This window comes from Rhinolophus sinicus, chromosome 17, assembly GCF_057876585.1.
Source record: "Rhinolophus sinicus isolate RSI-liver-muscle chromosome 17, RSI-T2T, whole genome shotgun sequence".
In the NCBI taxonomy this organism is placed as follows: Eukaryota; Metazoa; Chordata; class Mammalia; order Chiroptera; family Rhinolophidae; genus Rhinolophus; species Rhinolophus sinicus.
Genome location: NC_142517.1, coordinates 152,347,387 through 152,363,176, shown reverse-complemented (window position 1 = coordinate 152,363,176; position 15,790 = coordinate 152,347,387). Strand labels below are relative to the sequence as shown.

Below are 15,790 nucleotides of genomic sequence, written 5' to 3'. Positions count from 1 at the left end.
CAGGCCATCAGGAGCCAAAGATGGGAGAAACTGATAACAACTACAATGGATTATAACATATCAAGTAAGTTTAAATCCATGTGTCTATAATGATAAAAGAAAATAACTAATTGGTCACCTTTGGAAAATACTGGGGAGCCAAGATATTATTTTGAAAATTGGCAAATAAAGGCATTCATTTACCTTGTAACCAAATAGGAAGGGTGATACTTTATGTAAGTATTTTAGGTAATAAATGAAAGAATCATAGAACTTTAAAATTCCATTTTGCAAACTTGAATACATAGTTCTAGGCAATAATCATCCTGGCTGATAAAGAGACAGAAAAGAGACATCTCTTTTTAGAGAAGGAGATAATATCACATTTAAAGTAGTCTTACCACAAAACTCCATCCTAAATCTGATAAAGCCTCTAGATCTATCAATGGATGGATAAAAGGGAATTCATTATACTATTATGAAATATTGACATTTTCTATAATAAAAAGATTTATTTTCATTTTTAGAATATATTTTTTAAAGAAGGGGAAGAAGGCAAAAAGTAAAATACGTCATAATCAACTAATTTATTATTCTTTCATTTTAAATCTTTTGGGGCTGTTTAAAATATATATTTTTTTATCATATGAGAAAGGTTCCCGTAAAATCTCTAACATAAGCATTGCCACACAGAATCAAAACAGAACACACATACTATATAAAGTACTGGAGCAGCTCCCTGCCTGCCAGAAAATCACATGAGTTCAAAGCAGGACCTTTGTTTTCAGTTTACCATTATGATTCTCCAGCTGTATCTATTTTCAGGATCAAGAAAGAAAAATGTATATTTCCATAGGTAGACGAGGAAGTGGAGCTGATTACAGTTAAAGAGGTAACAGGATAGACATGGAAGAATACTTAAAACTTTCTTTCTAGTTTCTAACCCTTCACTATATAACTAACTTAAATAAACGACAACTAGGGTATCTAGCTCTTCTGATACAATGTCTGGACAAAAGTCGTCCTTCATCCTTAGGTTTCTGCAGTGCTGCTTTAATTTTACAGAAAAGATAAATGGCATAACAGAAAAGGAATGAAATAATGATGAACTCTCTAGAGTTTCTAAAATACATAAGAGGTAAGCAGCTGAGATGCAATGAAAGGATATGAGTGGGAAGTTTGTGACCCATGAAGTGGATACTGCTGGAAGTTTGAATGAAAAGTTGAAAGGCTTTATGATTAGGCCAGACTAGATAGATAGTGAGGCAATTAGAATCATTCATTGCTGCCAAGGCATCAGGCCAACGTGAATTACAACCCAAACTGAATGAAGCAGAATAGAAAATAGAAAAGCCTTTAATGAAAATGTTGGAGAACCCACAAGGGATGGGGAAAGTGCCAAATAACTGGAAGATGGCTAAGTAAACTAAAAGGTCTATTCTCCCATCAATGCATAAGGGATTTACAAGTTTAACTCTCACTGCTGTTAATAGGAATTCTATGTGTGATCCAAGGGTGTACTCATGGAGAAAATGCATCTATTAGTGTCTCGATTGGCCTCTCTTGAGCCAACACTGGCAAATGTTCCAAATTGTGTGGTAGTTTGGTGACAAGGACTAACAGAGGCTAGAATGAAAACCACCAGCTTAGCTTCCCCTTGTAATCCTCTGATAGTACAAGATCCCTTATGAGTGAAGAGTAAAATATATTCTATGCAATCATTCATAATGTTTAATTTGGAAACACTTAGAAATTAACTCCCAGCAAATTAAAGTAAATGAAAAAGTAAAAGGCAGAAATTCCTATTTAATTGAAAAATCTGTCTTTGAAAAAGAAAAACACATCTTCCAATCATTTTCTACCTGAAAGGAATCCTCTGGCTATCTAATGTAATCATAACAGCTGTCATATCTCCTCACATGTCCAGACATTGTATCAGATGCTTTACTAAGGGTTCTACTTAATCACAACTAGTTTATGAAGTAAGTAGTATTATCCCTATTTCACAGATAAGCACATTGAAACAGACATTAAGAAATTTCCCCAGGATCACCCATCTTGAAAGTGGCAGATTCAAATCCAAGTCCATCCAGTAGCTCCAAAGCCCATGATCTTTCATCCACACCTCACTGCATACCTACTGTAACATGGCAGCTGCATTGTTCCACTGGGTCACTCTGGCTTAATATAACTCACTTCCAATCCAATGCAAAATTTTAAAAACACTGAACCTCCTCTTAACTTATATTTTCATACTTTCATAAAATTATGTTTTCTAATAGTGTTTCCCCATAAAAGAAAAAAAGGTAATATAGTAATTTTAATTTAAAGTAATAAACAGTTATATCCTTGATACATAAAAAAAGTTCATTGAATATTTATTGACTCGATTACGTACTATGGTTTCTATTATACTCAATATAAAGACAAATACAGTCCCTTCTCTCAAGATCAGTTAAGTCTAATAGGAGACACAGATATAAGCCGCTCATTAAAATACAGTCTGCTACATGACAGAGAAAAAGTAGTACAAAGTACTGTGGGGGCACAGTATACCATTTGTGACTGTTGATTTCTCAATAATAAATTCAATATCTTTATAACATTTTATTGAAGGATTTCAACAAAGCTTTACTGAAGACTCAACAAAATTTTGTTTATAGCAAAATCTTCCTTCTCCAAATCCCTGTAAAGTACATACAGGGCAATCATCATTATTTCCAAATTTCTGATGGAGAAATAGTGGTTCAACAAAATTAAATGACTTACAGAACTCAGAAGGAACTCCCAGTACCACACTCTACTTCCCCCAAAATAAAATTAATTTTTCTACAAAAATCTTACTTAATCCAAAGTAATATAGACTTTAAAGACGCCTCAAATGAGCTTAATTCCTCAAGGATGAGTTTGAACAGGTTCAGGTTCCATCAAACAGTCTGAACAATCTTAGCTCAACCAAACAGCCAAACAATTTCCAAAACCATAGGTAGGTGCTGGATACTGCTTTCATTTCAGTTAATTAAAAGTATTTGATCCACTATGGTGCATCTCAGTGTAAGATCTTTAAAAGAAAACAATCAATTAATCCATGCAAGTTTCAGATAACACCTAATCTAAATGCCAGAGCTTGTGACCAGACTTAATCAAATTCTGGATATTATTTATTGACCTATCCTAAAAAGATGTGTTTTTTTTCTTTCTGCAAAGGTACTTGAATAATGAATAAGCTATCAAAACCAGCATAAACTCTCATTATACAAAGTACTGAAATTTTTGTGAAGGCTAGGTTAGGAATAAACTAAATCAGAATAATTTATGTTATTCAAAATGCCAAATATTAAGAGAATTAGTAATGCAGGTTCTTGAGGGAGGGAATAGATAAATTTTACCTCGTTTTCTTCATGCCAGCTACATGGGGATGACAAACACAAATGAAGCAAATTCTACAGGTTTTTAATAGATACACAATTCTTAGGCTCTCCTCACTGGGACAACAGCAATCCCATTAGTTAGCCTTATGAAAAAGCTAAGGAGGCATTATCTATGTAATGTGAACTTAAGGATACCAGAAAAGCTCCAGGCCCAAAATACCTTCTTCCCACACTGTCTGCTGATTCCTGAAGCAAGCATTTCATCCTTTAACTCAATGGTCTCAAACCTGCCTAATAATTAGAATCACCTGGGGCATTTCTTAAACTATGGATGCCCTAACTTCAGCTCCAGACATTCTTATTTTAACCTGGGCAACTGTATTTCTTTTTTTTTTTCTTTTAAGAATGATAGGTGATTCTAATGGGTAGCCATGATTGTGAAGCACTGGTGGGATCGTCAAGCAAATTTGAATAAATATGAGAGAAAGCAAGAAGATATGAGGTAACTGAGAAAGGAGAGCAGCAATACATAAAATAGAGACATAGTTTGGGGAGACTAGGGCAGTCAAAAAGGAGGGTTACAATTTTGCCTTTGGCCAACAAGGTAAACCTAGGATTTGTTCAGAGGGACCCTGCTGGGGTGGGAGGAGAAGGAACAATGCTGCAGGGGGAAAAAGTGCATAAATATCGAGTTTCAGTCATTTTACCACCACTGACATAGAAATGAGGTTTTTGTTTTGTTTTGTTTTAAGGAATTTAGTTTTCTTTTTCAGTTACTGTAGACTTTCAATATTATATTAGTTTCAGGTTTACAGCATATTGGTTAGACATTTACGTAATTTACACAGTGATCCTCCCAGTTAGTCTAGTACCCACCTAGCACTCACTATACACAGTTATTACAATATTATTGACTGTATTCCCTATGCGTTACTTTATATCCCCATGACTATTTTGTAACTACCAGTTTGTACTTCTTAATCCCTTCACCTTTTCACTCAGCTCCCCAACCCCGATCCTATCTGGTAACCATCAGTTTGTTCTCTGCATCTATGAGTTTATTTCTATTTTATTTTTTCATTTATTTTGTTCTTTAGATTCCACATATAAATGAGATGATATGGTATTTGTCTTCCTCAGTCTGATTTATTTCACTTAGCATAATATCCTCTAGGTCCATCCATGTTGTCACAAATGGTAAGATTTCTTTTTTTAAGAAAACATTCATATATATATATACATATACATATACATATACATATACATATACATATACATATATATATATATATATATATATATATATATATATATATGAAATCACCTAGGAATATATATATATATGATATGAAATCACCTAGGAATAAATTTAACCAAGGAGGTAAAACACCTGTACATACACCATGCTCATGGATAGGAAGAATTAACATTGTTAAAATGTCCATACTTGTTCATTTGTTGCTTTGTTTTATATACCATGTATGAATGAACTCATATGGCTTTTGACTTTTTCTCTAACTTATTTCGCTTAGCATGATAATCTCAATATCCATCCATGTTGTCACAAATGGCAGTATTTCATCTTTTCTTATGGCAGAGTAATAATCATAGACATAGACAACAGTTTAGTGGTTACCAGAGGGTAAGGTGGGGTGGTAGAAGAGGGTAAAGGGGGTCAAATATATGGTGATGAAAGGAGAACTGACTGGGTGGGTAATACACAATGAAATATATAGATGATGTATTATAGAAATGTACACTTGAAACCTATATAATTTTACTAACCAATGTCACCCCAATAAATTTTATAAAGATTAAAAAAGTCCGTACTATCCAGAGCAATCTATACATTCAATTCAATCCCTATCAAAATACCAATTTATATGGAACCACAAGACCCCGAATAGCCACGTAACTCTTGAGAATGAACAGAATTGGAGGTATCGTGCTACCTGCTATCAAAGCATACTACAAGGTTATAGTAATCAAAACAGCATGATACTGCCATTAAAACACACATAGACCAATGGAGCAAAATAGAGAGCCCAGAAAACAAAACTATGCCTATATGGTAATTTAATCTAAGACAAAGGAGGCAAGAACATACAGTGGGGTAAAGTCTGTGTATTCAATAAACGGTGTTGAGAAGATGGTGCATGCATGGACAGATACATGCAAACAAATGAAACTGGACCACCCTCTTACACCAAATACAAGAATAAACTCAAGCCAGATTAAAGACTTAAAGGTAAGACCTGAAACCATAAAACTCCTAGAAGAAAACATAGGCAGTAAACTTTCAGAAATTGCTCCTAGTGATATTTTTCCAGATCTATCTCTTCGGACAAAGGAAACAAAAGAACAAATAAACAAATGGGACTACATCAAACTAAAACGTTTCTGCACATAAATGAGTTTTTAGAGTTTGTCTTCACAAACAGGCTCAATGAGTTTCTCCATAATAAGGTATAAACTAAACTATTGAAAAGTTACTAATGCAGAAGTTATTCACTCCCTTTTATAGCCTTCTTACTTTAAAGTGTAGACCATAAAATAAAAGGTCATGCATAAAAACACACAAACATTTTTAAAGGATGAGAAAAAACATTTCTCAATATTCACATAAATATATTTAATTGAAACCCAAAATAAGCCACATTTTAAAAAAATGTTTCATTACTATTTTTCTCTTTTGCATGTCTTATATGTTCCCTTTTTTGTAGAAATTGCTCCTTCTTTTAAGAAAAAGACAAGTAGATTTACATTTTAAGATAACAATATAAAGTATATAAAACAGAGGATGTCCAACTTTAGAACAAAAACTGTTGCCAAAAAAGACCAAACTCAATCTCTAAGCTTAAATACCCAATGATTAGGCCTACCATGTGTTCTATTTAATTTTACATTACATTGTAGTAATTCACATCTACTACATTTTAGTAGATCTTGCATTTCAATGAAACATCAAAAAACTATCATTTTTTCTTTCAAATGGAATAACACGATAGTATGCTGTTTGTGAATCTGCTAAACTTTTCCTCTTTATTCGTTTAAAAACAAGCAAAAATAGTATCTCAGACACCATGATAAATTAAAAAATTTTTCATTTTAGCAATCCCATTCAAAGTTTCTGACCATTATTATTGCCCAAATCAGGGACTAGATGATTCTGCATGAACTTACCAAGCTTCTGATTAATTCTACAAATACTATCTTTTCTTTAAAAATGTATAATTTTATTGGTAAAAATGTGTTTTTTTTAATTCAAAATAATGTTTATTTTATCAAACATATTTTATTTCTGTTATACAAAGGAAGTCATATAACAAAAATATCACTGAGACACAGATAATTTTGATCAAAAGCTGAAACCCTTTCAGTTAATGATATATAAAACAAGTTGATATAGCTGAAACTGTTTTTAATTTGGCTTGTTAGAAACTATAAAGAACCATGACAGAGCAATAAAGAGGAAAAGTTTATTTAGTAGATTCACAAACAGCATACTATCCTATTATTCCATTTGAAAGAAAAAATGAATATTGTATACCTGGAATAAAATTATAATTCTTTTTTGAAAAATGCATATTGTCCATTTGTTTTGTTCATATAAATATACTTAAATAAAATAAACTTCTAAAGGATCCATTGCAGATTTCCTCTTTCTTGAGTTCTTAACTCCTTTTTGATCCAATTTTTTTTTCCTTCACTGTGACTTTTGTAGTAGCACTCCTGAGAGATCAATTATAATCTCTTTTATCTTAATACCTTTGCTAGTAGTCATAACCCTAAAACCAGATTGCCTGAATTCAAATCCTTACTCAACTGCTGTTTACTGTCCTTAGGCAAATTACTTAATCTCTCCATCCTTCATCTGAAATATGGGAATAATAATACTATTTACCTCACAGGTCTGTTATGAGAATTAAGTTAGTTAATATCCATTAAAAAGCACCTTAGAGCATGTCATAAAGTAAGCATTCAATAAGTATTTATTATTATCACTATAATACTTTGGGTATTTCAAAACAAAAAAGTCCCTTTCTTCCAGAGTTGCCATGGTGTCTGAGATACTATTTTTGCTTGTTTTTAAAAATCTGAATATTAGTTGATTCTTAAATACTTGATTTGAATGTATTCCATTTTATAACAAACTAAATCCAAGTGCATTGGTGTGAGGTAAGAGTTGGAGGCATGATAATAATAATTTGAACACAGGCAGATTTTAGAACTGAAAAATCAAAATGCTGACAGGATTCTAGAAAGTCATTTGCATTTCTTCTTCCCTCTCTTCCCAATCTTCGACCCTACTATCTCACATCTATGTCAGGGAGCTTCAACCTTCCAAGATTATATGACAACATGTTGGACTTTCAAATACTACAATAAAAGTAGATTCCATGTCCTCCTGATTAAAAATTTGAGGCAACAATGTTGAAGAGAGCATGCTTCCAGGCAAAGGCAAATCTGGAGTTAAATTCTTGCTCTAATGTCTACTAATTGCATACCTCTGGGAAAGATCCATTAAATGTTTTGTGCCTCAGTCTCTTTATCTATAACATGATGCCAATGCCCATCTTGAAGGGTTGTTGTAGAGAGTAGGTTATAAGCTTTATAAAGCATCGGGGTAATATAGCTTAACATCGTAGCTGTAGATAAAGACATACACTTAACAAGAGTTCTCAGAATTGTGTTACATAATCATAACAGTGAGATATGCATTCTACAAGGAGACAAATGATAAGAACAACTAATTTGAATTTAAAATGCTATTTAGAATAAATTAAAATATAATTGGTGACATGATTTATTTACAAAAATATTTCGAAGATACACCTATACTTTGATTTTTAACTCTAGTAGATAAAAAATGTGGTTTTGAGTTTTATTTTGACTTGAAATTAAAGATTTTGTGACGAGGAATGTAGTTTTTAAAGCCAAAATTTGTAATTTGCTTGTCAAACCTCTTCATTATAGATGGGCAGATGGTGATTAGCAGGTAGAGGTAGTCCATGAAATTTTACAAGGGTTCTTAGATTATTACCAGCTAAGAAAGAGTGCATTAAAACAAAACTAAATAGGGAATTATCTATTTGCTTGTTTTGTGTTAAGTCCCTGAGATTTATTCCAGTGAGACCAATAAGCAGAGAGAATGAAATAAAAAAGGCAGAAGGCCAAAGTGTCATAAATGCTGTTAAAGTATTCGATAAAAGCTATTCACTTGAGGCTCATTGCAACACATTGGGAAAAATGATCTTCCCATATTTAGACAAAAGCAATAGCAAGCCAAACACTCTGAAAAAGATGTGATACTGTTATACAACACACAGAACCATATTTTTATTATGGCTACCTATGTGGCCTATAATATTAGTAGGAAACCCGATGTGATGTACATGTATAATGTTTGGAAGCTGCTCTGATTATTCTACCCTAATTAGCAGGATGTCTGGGGAAAGTCAGCAAACAACATAATCTCTCACTTTGGTACTAAAAACTAAGTCTTAAATCTCCACAATATTTTTAAAACAAACAAATTAGGACATGAATGCTTTTTTCCTGGATTCATCTTTTTCAAAAATTTCCAAGGTTCTTTCAGTTGCTACACTAGATAGGGTACATATTGTCAAGGATAAGTTGTTAAAGTGAATATGAAATGTGCTTCTCAAAATATCGTTTACACATTTACCAGATGGTAAAATAAACATGTAAATTGTTATCAAGTATACACTAAGTTTGTATTAAAATTTTATGCACTGTAGGAAGGGTGTAAAAATTATCACATATTGTATTACTTGTTCACTTAATAGTTTATTAGCATTTCATAAATATTTTCTTTAAGAAAAACGTTATTTAAATGGTCAGAGGATTCATATGGTGCTGATCAGAACTAAAGAAGCTAGGAACTTCATTAGAAAATTGCAGAATAACCATTTTTTTATCTTATCCATTCATTAGTCAAAGGTGAAAGAATATTTTTTAAAATTCTAATTAAATCCATAAGTTAATAGTTAATGTGATAACTTTGTGAAATGTGGCATTAAGGAAAAAAGTTGATTTGATGAACATGTACCCTTTTATACTGAGGATTATCCAGAACATTCCAGGTTATATAGAGTCCTCTGCTCATCACCACAATTTAAAATGTTTATTAAAGAATGTTGACAAAAAAATAAAAGAAAATTAAATCTCTGTGAAGTTTCTCTCTCTTCAATTCAATCCGGGTTCATACTCCGTGGACAGTTTTTGAATGTCAATAGGAGCACTTTATGGCACCTCCAATCTCCTTTGGATTTAATCACAAGTTTTAATGCACAGCCTAGCATTACTGACTTTAGTCATCTGCTCTCCTGCTATGCGGCCAGCTCTATCTACAGCATGTTGATCAAAAGTGGTATTATAATGTGATATTTAAGGCAGAATTTCTGGAGTAAATCTACCTTTAGAATGAATCAATGAGGCAATCATCAAAGCTTACTTATCTCAGAAACACATGATTATCATAAAGGAGAATATTTATCATAAAATTTAATGACTTCTTTCTTAACTTTTCCACCAGAACAATTATTTTGGTTGAGCAGATTCTAGAAGTCAGGAGCAGACTCCAAAGCATCTAATCCACGTATAAAATTTCCCTGAAGGCTCACGTTTTAAAAGAAATCCTTAGAGAAAGGTTCAATGATGAATCACCACAGGAACATTCCTTGACAGTTCCTTATTTATTATTATGCTTACCCACCTCATGGAAATCAATAAACAATGTGAAAAAATGAAGTTCAAAGACCTGTCTACTTCAGCCAAGAAACCTAGAACCTAAAACTGTGGGTCTTTAAAATTTCATATATCAATTCAAACTTACTGTCTTCCGAGAATAAAGCAGAGTATGAAGTAACCCATTAAGCAATTTGGGACTTTTCCCCTGATGTCTCCTAAAAAGCAGTCACACCAGAATTGCCTAGGAGAACACTGTTCCTGCATTGTGTTCCCAACAACCTAGATGTTGGAGGCACCTCAGATGTCACTGGAGGAGCTGAGGAAAAGAGCCCTGGTGACCGTAAGTCCAGAGGCCTCACGCTACTTCAACAGAGCAGCTCCACGGTCACATGTTTTATGTTCTTAATATCACTGCATTTGGAAAAAGGGTTGTGTTGCTAAAAGTTTTTAAAGATCCCCATCCTCCTTGGGATCCTTAGAGAGACTGAAAAGTCATGATCATTGGTTAATGCTTCTTGCTATTGAATGTGTTATCTCATAAATGAATTAGCCTCTGTTCCTTCAGTTCATCTACCTGTTGACAGAGCAGTGTGGATACGTAGTGAATATAAATCTACCAGTCAAGACAATAGTGTAGATTATGTGGTAACTATAAAAAAAGTATTTGATACCTGCAAGTGTAAAAAAGTGACATTTTGGTGAAGGTATTAAGATGTACAAATTACCAGTTATAAAACAGTCACCAGTTGTAAAGTACAGCATAGGGAATACAGTCAATAGTATTGTAATAACTATGCATGGTGTCAGATGGGTACTAGACTTATCAGGGTGATCACTTTGTAAGTTATATAAATGTCAAATCACTATGTTGTATACTTTAAATGAATATTATATTGTATGTCAACAGTAATTGAATTTTTTTAATTTTAAGTGATTTTTTTTTAAGTAAAAGCAAAATGTATAGAAAAAAACAAGTTAAATAAATTTATTTAAGGCCATGTAATCATTTGCTTACAACTTGAAAGGAAAAAGGAAGAGAAGTGTTAAGTAAATTTTACTCTATAATACTTTTTGGTATGTATTTGCAACAATTCTATCAGAACATTTAAATAAATAAATAATTTGCCATTCCTTTTTCTTATATATTGGTGGTTTGGTTGAGCAATGAAGAGAGATTTTATGCCTTATAATAGGTTGTTGCTTAACTCAGTAATAAAATTTGTATAGCACTTCCCAATATGCACAATGCGATCATACACCTTACTTAATGATGAAATAAAATGAATGTTCATTTTTATTAATAAGAAATCACATATGAGTATATTCTACATTCACCCTTCAAATTTTTCAGCTTGTGTTAAAATGAAAATATCATGTATTCCTCCCAAATCTTTAAGTAAAACAATCTAGAAAGGCATGTAACATTATTCCTGTAAGTTTTCTCTTATACTGTCACACCATTTCATACCCCAGGATTATACATCCTTCAAAGTTATATGTTCTCTAGTTAATGGATACCTTCCTATTTTAGATGCCAATTTCTAATTTCATAAATATGATCAAATTTTTAATTATGTCAAGACTGACAGTTGGAACTAGTGAAAGGGTGAGGAAACAAATTCTCATATACTTATGGAGTAACTATAAATTGATACAGCCTTTAGCCCAGAAATTCCATTTTTTGGAATTCATCCAATAGCTATCTAACCCAAGCATACAGAGATAAATGTACAATGTAGCGTTTTTACAATAGCCAAAAACCTAGAAACAGTTACATGTATATTCATAAGGACTAGTTAAATTAGGTATAGTTTATCCATACAGTGTTAATAGTAAATATGTTTTTAAAAAACGGGATCAATATGTACTGAGTTATAAATACAGCCTGAATATATTGTTAAATGAAAAAAATAAGTCTCACAGCAGTATACATGGTTCTTCTAATACAATTCTTAGTAAATCAGTTAAATTTCATCAGATTGAGTTATTTCCACTTAATCAGCAGTCTAATTTATCTTAACCTGACACTCAAAATGTTCCACCCAGCCTTTCTAAACTTACCTTTCGATTAACCTCATCTACCCACTCTATTTCCCTAGCATCAAAACTATTACCTATTTCCCAATAAGCCTCTATTTCTTTACCTCCTATAGTTTACTTTTGACTTTTTTTTTCTGTCCAGAATGCCCTCCTAACCCCTGGACTTCTGCCAGTCCAGGCTCAACAAGTATCACATCCATAAAGCCTTCCGCGATTCCCTCAGCTAGGTGTAATCACACCCTCCCCTATGGTATCAAAGGATTTTACCTGTGCTTCTCTTCTAGAACTCAGAACTCACCACTTTTTATCTTGTAATAGTCTTTTCACAAATCACAGAGAATCCATATTCAATTCATCCTACAATCTCCATGGTGTCTTATATAAGGATCAATCGTAGTCAACAATCAACAAAGGCTTATTAAATTAAAATAATCAGATCTATATAGAAAGTTTGTTTTTTACCAGTTTGTCTTAGATAAAGAATATACACTCTTTCTGTGAAGAGGAGCTACTTTTCAGTTCTCAAAGTCGTGAGTGCAACAGAGTAGTAGAAGGAGAGAAAGGAATACAGCCTAAACTGAAAATAACCCTAAACTACGATAACCCTAAACAGAGACATGAAATAGGGGTGTACCGCGTCCATTCTTACTCTTCTCTCAGCTACAAATCCACAGGAAAAAACAGTAGTCAGACAACCAGTGTGGAGATGAGTCAGGAAGGCTTGCAAAATAATAGCAGAGAAATCCTGAACTTCGGTTCAGGTCTTCCTAACCTAGAAAGTTCACCTTGGTGGGTACACACTCACTAGGACATCTATGAAATGAACTATTAAAATGTTGCTTTCAATTTGCAATAAAAATAAACTAAAGCCATTCATTTACTTGTAGTTTAAGACTACAAAAAAGAGCAAGGATAAATAAAATCCATTAGTCTGAAGATTTCATTTTAGAAATATTTGTATCCTTCTTCTTGCCAAATTGCATTCACTGATAAACAGATTTCATTTTTACCATAAACTTCCCTTTTTTGTTATCTAGTAAAAATAAGGAGTAAAAGTAATCAAAAGATTGGCAGATGGAAGGAAGCAAGTGAGAAGCAATATACACAGATAATTTAGAAATAGGAAACATCTGAATGTTTTTTAAATGGACTATATGATATGTCACTTCTAGAAAGTACATTAATTGGACAAATAAAAGAAGTATAATTTATACAAATAAAACTTGGAGATCTCAAAAAATTCTAACACAATCTGACATTGCTCTCTTCAAAGGGTCAATATAGTATGATTAGGACAATGAAATCTAGTTTCAAAAAATATATAAAATCCAAAACAAGGAGTAAACTAAAGACTGTGCCCTTATTCCCTTTACCATTTTTCAAGCTGGGAGCAATTCTAAATTTAGGAGAGAGCTATAATAATCCATGGTCAGATAACTGCCGAGTTTCTTCAACCTTAATAAATACTTAATTCCAGCACAGATGAAATATTTCATTTATAGAGGTGAGTAGTAGGCAGTAAAAAATAAGTAGAATCAGTAACTTCGACTTTTCTTCTCATTGGTTCTCTTTTATTTTGAAATTCCAGTACCTGTAGATTTCTAAAGATTGGACAAACTGAATTATTTGTACATAACAAAAACTCTATGACTTTTCTAATACATTAAGCTTAGCAAATCCCAAAATATATTTAAGTAAGCTTTTTCCTTTAAGCCTTTTAAGGTTTAACTGTTTTGAGTCCTAAATAATATTTCTCAGCAAATACAGACATCTCATTTCATCCTATCCTCTAATTATGATACAATGCTTTAACATACAAATACTATGCAAAACACAAACAGATCAATTCATACTAACTTATTATTCCTAAAGATAATAATAGAAAATAATAACTCTCCACACTTTCACAGATTCTGAATCGAAATGAAACAAAAAGGCAAAGTTTCTACAATATTTCTATTGAAATAGACTGAATACAACAACTTCTCAAATACGTAAATTAATTTGTTTGCTGGGTGATGTTCACATCATGACTCAAATGTATTCAACCACTTAAAAATGAACGACTTGGGAGGCCGCCATGGCCTACCTGAGTATGCTGCTTGTATCTGGCCTGTATGAAGGGGAAGAACTTTTTCCATCTAACACGTTTTGGAGGTAATCTCTCCATACCAAATTGAAATATGCTATATGGCTGGCATTGCTATTTTGACTTCCCACCCTAGAATCCTGCATTTGTTCCACGGATTAGGATTATGCTGGATACGCTGGCATGTATTCTTTTGAGGATGACATCAGATGTCAAACATGCAATGCTTGCGGAGGACCTTCCAATTTTAGTCCATCCAGATAAAGGCTACCTCAGGGATGACTGTATTGTATCCAGAGACAGCACTGATTTAATCATGATAAGCTGGAGGAGGGGTACAAACGGTTCTTCTATACAGAAAGTGAGACGACAGTGTCCTTTAGGTTGCTTTTATCTGATAGTCACGAAGATAAACTCTCTGTTCTAAAACATGACCATACTGTCACAGTGTTTTAAAAAATAGAAAGTTGGCCCTTGCTCCTTCCTCTTTCTCGACTCCATCTTCACGGTAGCGGTAGCGGCCACAGTTCGGTGGCCCACACGCGGCTCTTTGTTCGCGCCCAAGGTCTACACACCCTCAAGGTGACCGGCCAAGAGACGGTTGCCCAGATCAAGGCCCACATCGCCTCGCTAGAGGGCATCGCTCCAGAAGATCACGTCGTGCCCCTGGCAGGCACGCGCCTAGAGGATGAGGCTGCCCTGGGCCGGTGTGGGGTGGAGGCTCTGACCACTCTGGAAGTAGCCGGCCACATGCTTGGAGGTAACGTCCATGGATCCCTGGCTCGTGCTGGGAAAGTAAGAGGTCAGACTCCCGAGGTGGCCAAACAGGAGAAGAAGAAGACCGGCCGAACCAAGCGGCGGATGCAGCACAACCGGCGTTTTGTCAATGTTGTGCCTACCTTTGGCAAGAAGAAGGCCCCAATGCCAACTCTTAAGTCCTTTGTGATCCTGGCTTTCTCCAATAAAGCCACTTATCCCCCACACCCCCCAAAAAAGAAAGTTATTTGAAAATAGTTCTTTTAAAATCTGTGTACTTACTTTTGTTTTTAAGAAAGTTTCCATTACCAGAGTCAGTTTGCTACCATGGTTAATAGTGACTAAACTTAAAACAACAACAACAAAAAAAAAAAAACACCTCTACCTTTTCTTTCACTACAGAAACAAACAAATCATACAAAAACCTAGAGGAGTGGCTCCCAGATTTTGTTGCACCTTGGAGTCACCTAGCAATCTTTAAAAAGCACTGGTAAGTGGCTCTCACCACCAGACACTGACATTCTTATTTATTTGGGATGGGGTGGGAATCTGGGCAACAGGATTTTTAAAAGCTCCCTCGGTGATTCTAATGTGAAGTCCCTGATCTAAGGGATGTGAAAGGGGTGGCCGGTTAGCTCAGCTGGTTAGAGCGTGGTGCTGATAACATAAAGGTTGCCCGTTGGATCCCCGCATGAGCCACTGTGAGCTGCGCCCTCCTTAAAAAAAAAAAAAAATGGGTAAAGAATATGAGACATTACTGCTATTCTCCTCCCTCCATCCAGCTGTGCCTTAGTGTCAAGAAAGGGAAGGGGAAGTTCATGTAAAGTACCACACCAGCAAG

The 15,790-nt window shown here is 34.0% G+C and overlaps 1 pseudogene; it reads left to right on the top strand.

The window, feature by feature from the left end:
- The window catches only part of LOC141570704 (ubiquitin-like FUBI-ribosomal protein eS30 fusion protein pseudogene), a 30,098-nt pseudogene extending 14,888 nt beyond the window's left edge, over window positions 1-15,210 (top strand).
- Window positions 15,211-15,790: the final 580 nt, after the last annotated feature.